We start from the raw sequence: 5408 nt of genomic DNA, 5'->3' as shown, positions 1-5408 counted from the left end.
CCCAAAAATTCAACAGTAATAGTATAAGATGGATATATATTGCCACGATAGGATTAAAACAGGTTGCCAGTCCACATAAATAAATGCATAAGCAAGGGAATCCCGACTGTTTGCTAATAGTAGTCTTGTAACTATGGATGATAGTTTCGAAATGTCATATGGAGTGCAAAGTGCTAGTGCTTTTAAGGAGAATAAAAATGCTGCGGTTAAATTAATTCACTTGGGTGAGTACACTGCGTGCAGAATTATTAGGCAAATGAGTATTTTGACCACATCATCCTCTTTATGCATGTTGTCTTACTCCAAGCTGTATAGGCTCGAAAGCCTACTACCAATTAAGCATATTAGGTGATGTGCATCTCTGTAATGAGAAGGGGTGTGGTCTAATGATATCAACACCCTATATTAGGTGTGCATAATTATTAGGCAACTTCCTTTCCTTTGGCAAAATGGGTCAAAAGAAGGACTTGACAGGCTCAGAAAAGTCAAAAATAGTGAGATATCTTGCAGAGGGATGCAGCACTCTTAAAATTGCAAAGCTTCAGAAGCGTGATCATCGAACAATCAAGCGTTTCATTCAAAATAGTCAACAGGGTCGCAAGAAGCGTGTGGAAAAACCAAGGCGCAAAATAACTGCCCATGAACTGAGAAAAGTCAAGCGTGCAGCTGCCAAGATGCCACTTGCCACCAGTTTGGCCATATTTCAGAGCTGCAACATCACTGGAGTGCCCAAAAGCACAAGGTGTGCAATACTCAGAGACATGGCCAAGGTAAGAAAGGCTGAAAGACGACCACCACTGAACAAGACACACAAGCTGAAACGTCAAGACTGGGCCAAGAAATATCTCAGACTGATTTTTCTAAGGTTTTATGGACTGATGAAATGAGAGTGAGTCTTGATGGGCCAGATGGATGGGCCCGTGGCTGGATTGGTAAAGGGCAGAGAGCTCCAGTCCGACTCAGACGCCAGCAAGGTGGAGGTGGAGTACTGGTTTGGACTGGTATCATCAAAGATGAGCTTGTGGGGCCTTTTCGGGTTGAGGATGGAGTCAAGCTCAACTCCTAGTCCTACTGCCAGTTTCTGGAAGACACCTTCTTCAAGCAGTGGTACAGGAAGAAGTCTGCATCCTTCAAGAAAAACATGATTTTCATGCAGGACAATGCTCCATCACACGCGTCCAAGTACTCCACAGCGTGGCTGGCAAGAAAGGGTATAAAAGAAGAAAATCTAATGACATGGCCTCCTTGTTCACCTGATCTGAACCCCATTGAGATTCTGTGGTCCATCATCAAATGTGAGATTTACAAGGAGGGAAAACAGTACACCTCTCTGAACAGTGTCTGGGAGGCTGTGGTTGCTGCTGCACGCAATGTTGATGGTGAACAGATCAAAACACTGACAGAATCCATGGATGGCAGGATTTTGAGTGTCCTTGCAAAGAAAGGTGGCTATATTGGTCACTGATTTGTTTTTGTTTTGTTTTTGAATGTCAGAAATGTATATTTGTGAATGTTGAGATGTTATATTGGTTTCACTGGTAAAAATAAATAATTGAAATGTGTATATATTTGTTTTTTGTTAAGTTGCCTAATAATTATGCACAGTAATAGTCACCTGCACACACAGATATCCCCCTAAAATAGCTAAAACTAAAAACAAACTAAAAACTACTTCCAAAAATATTCAGCTTTGATATTAATGAGTTTTTTGGGTTCATTGAGAACATGGTTGTTGTTCAATAATAAAATTAATCCTCAAAAATACAACTTGCCTAATAATTCTGCACTCCCTGTATATTCGCGGCGTCCCGCTTTTACTCACTATGTAGCGTGGTTCTCTTTAGTGGAAAACTTGTGATCCAAGCGCTCCTGAGTGCTCCTGCCGTAGTGGTATAATGCTGTGGCTTTCTTACCCGTGTCTTTGGGGTCCTCTGGCTACCGCTCCGTAGTGACTTAGAGCCGGCAAACTTACCCAGCGCTGCAGCTGTTTTGATTTATTTATGTTTGTTTTTCATGTAACAATATTATTTGTTTTAATGGTGTCAGTGTTAACATCATAATTCATATTAGGTTTCCATTGCGCAATTGTGGAGAAAGAGATCCAACATTAAGAATAGCAAGAATAGGTTTGGTAATTGTCCTGGCAGAAGGGGAAGGGGGGGGAGGGGTCGGTGGGGGGTGTCGTCAAGGAGGAAATGATCAACAGGCTATGTTAAATACAAATGTATCCATATTGTAGATGTTGTTTTTCGATACTGTATTAACATTCAGCCACTATAGGAACATAGCTAATTAATACACTCTGTATCCGCTACATTATATATCTGTATACTGTACACTGCTCCATTACATATCTGTATACAACACTTCATTATATATCTGTACACACCGCTCTATTATATATCTGTATGCAGTAGACCGCAAAAAATCTGGTACAATGTATCACCAGGTGTTATCCAAATCTAATCTACTTGTATCACAGATCTAAAGACATAATGGAGAGGTGTATACAGATATATTATAGAGCTGCATATGCAAATATATAGTCTAATATTCTCGATGTACTGAATCATAATTGTGATCGATACATAAATATATGAATGTACAGTTAGTCCATTGTACAGTAGTTTATTATTTTTTATTTATTTTTAAAGGGAACCTGTCACCAGGATTTTGTGCATAGAGCTGGGGACATGGGCTGCTAGATGGTCGCTAGCACATCTGCAATACCCAGTCCCCACAGCTCTCTGCGCTTTTATTGTGTTAAAAAACTGTTTTGATCAATATGCAAATGAACCTGATATGTGTCCTGTATCCGGAGATGAGTCCAGCGGAAAAGAACCCAGCACCACCCCGCGTACTACGAATCTCCTCCTTGCTGGCTGACGTCACAGAGCTGGAGCGCCAAAATCTCGCGATGCGCGAGCTAGCGCATTCGCAGTGTCGGCATCATGTTCATTCCCTATGCTGGCATCAGCACAGGGAACGAACTACGCATGCGCTAGCTCGCGCATCGCGAGATTTTGGCGCTCCAGCTCTGTGACGTCAGCCAGCAAGGAGGAGATTCGGAGGACGCGGGGCGGTGCTTTTAAAAGGTTGTCCACCTCCACCAGTCATCACTAGTCAGTCTCTGTCTAGCAGCTCTTTTTCAAGAGCGTCAAGATGCGTAATCAGTCGTGTGTATTTGTTATGCGTAGCGTGTATTTGCCCTGCAGTAATTTTGTTGGCACTGTTAAACGCTAGAGACGTAGAGTCTTTAACGTAACATTTTAAATACATCGCCACGCGTGCCATTTTGTCGTTACATTTCGTGATATCCCTCAACGTGTCGTACGTCTCTCCACCCCAGCAATAACAGGAATGGACAAGAGGAGCGTATCGCTGTTGGGGTTCGCTTATCTGTTGTACGTTGCTGCATGTGTCTGGTGTATCAAATGTGACACGCTTTTTACAAGGTATTACATCTTGCGTATTGGGTATTGGTGTTATGTCACATAAAGCTGTAATATCATTACGCTAGTTGGCTCACCACTTTGCAGAACCGGCTGTGGCGTTGTTAGAATTCCAGCTATCGGTGTAAACTGTTCCTGATGATGTTTTGTGGTTGATCGTCGTCTCTCTTTAACGACTCGGGATTTGGTGTTTTCTTTTCTTTTGGCTGAAATTTAAAGACAAACATTAAGATATAAGTATTAAGAGTTTCAAGCGCGCTAATTAAAACGGCTCACCGCGAAAGATAGATAGATAGATAGATAGATAGTTAGCTAGATATGCCATTACGACTTTTATAAAAAATTTATAGACAAGCAGCAAGATGTAAATATTAAGAACTTCAAGCGTTCTAATTAAAGCAGAGCGCAGCGTAATATTAACTTACGGGCATCAGGACAGCGGATAATCGGCATTGCTGGATTTTCAGACCGCCAACTGTCGCGGGCGCTGATGCACGGCTCTGGTGGTTCTGGGAATGAAGCAGTTCTGTTGACACTTGCGGCACTACCAGGCATCTAAAAAACTTTAAATTACAAGGTTTGATTAAACAGCATTGTTTATACACGCTTAAAAGTTATAGACCTTGTTGTTTGATCGGATGTAGAGGGAGCCTTACCCGTTGTGGTAGATTTCTTTGATGCCGCTTTGGAGACACCGGTCGTGGCCATTTTTCTTTTCAGCACTGAATTTAAAAAAAAAGTATTAGACTTATAGACAATGTTTAAATATATTACAGCAACAATGCGTTTTGGTCCTTACGCTCTTTGCCCCGCTTGCGACGCTTTTGTAGGAAATCATCGCGAGTGTCGCGATGTTGTCAATTGTATACACTTTTCTTTTTAGTGCTGTGTTTTAAAAAAGTGTATTAGAAATATAGATAATGTTTAAAACCGACAACATCAAAGACCTCGATCGAGCCTTACGTGTTATGGCTAGCCGGGTCGTCTGTTTCATTTCAGGTCGCCCTGGGGTTGTGAGATTGATAACTCGCGCCGGATCGTTTTCCTTTAGAACATCAGAATTGTTGTTGCTAGTAACTGTCATGTTTGAATGTTCTGTATTTTCAGTATCAACGTTTCCGTTCACAATTCTTAAAATGTCTCAGATTTGATCGTCTGTAATAAACGTGTATGAAATATAACTAGCGCTAAAACTATATTTGTAATAAAAGCATAAGATGGTTATACCGATCAGGCAAGGAGTCGTCGGATTGTAATCAGGTTCGTTTGAAATGTCAGTATGGGCTATCGCCATACTGTGCGCCTCGTCTGAAAGCAGTTGTGCCCCACCACCACTCATGTACGACTCATAAAAATCGTTGGCCGCGATAAGCAGCTGCGCATCGGGGATAATGTCGTCTCCCCATAAATTTTGGTAAGAATCAATCTAAACAAATTATATATTTTTAGTTAAAATATAGCAACATTTGTATGCTGTAAAAGAAAAGACATTTAGTCAGTGGCGCATTACGCCCTATAAATAAGCACAGTTACATAGATACAGATAACAAGTCATATTCAATAAATAGTGAAAGATTTAAAAGCATAACAGACAAATGGTGCTTGCCTTTTGAGGTGTTTAATGTCTTGGTGACCTATGCCTGTCTTCCATACGTATCTCTGTGCTAGCCCTGCACAGACTGTGTCCTGTTTATATAGGCAGGTCCTGTTGTAAACCACACCATGTGGCAACTATTAACATATTCATTAGTTGATGTCTCTCAAATAATTAGATTATGTTTTATAAGAATTTATGTTTATTATAGTTCTTTTTTATGTCCGAATCTTAATTTTCTATCAAAAGCTTATCAAAATTTTATAAATGGCCTTATCAAAAAGATTTTATCAAAATAGGATTTTATAAAAAAGGATTTTTATAAAAATGAAGTTCATAAAACTAGGCGTGTTATCAAAATA

At 40.4% G+C, this 5408-nt stretch overlaps 1 long non-coding RNA gene across 1 annotated transcript; it reads right to left on the bottom strand.

Moving 5' to 3' along the window:
- Positions 1-3535: 3535 nt before the first annotated feature.
- LOC120977932 lies at positions 3536-4160 on the bottom strand. The gene is made up of 3 exons (XR_005774012.1): positions 4109-4160; positions 3878-4007; positions 3536-3658 (listed from the first exon to the last, which is right to left on the bottom strand). It is a non-coding gene; the product is annotated as an uncharacterized LOC120977932 (long non-coding RNA).
- Positions 4161-5408: the final 1248 nt, after the last annotated feature.

Source organism: Bufo bufo, chromosome 1 (genome assembly GCF_905171765.1).
Source record: "Bufo bufo chromosome 1, aBufBuf1.1, whole genome shotgun sequence".
Lineage (NCBI taxonomy): Eukaryota > Metazoa > Chordata > Amphibia > Anura > Bufonidae > Bufo > Bufo bufo.
The sequence above is the reverse complement of the archived record's forward strand: the minus strand, read 5'-3'. Positions and strand labels throughout refer to the sequence as shown.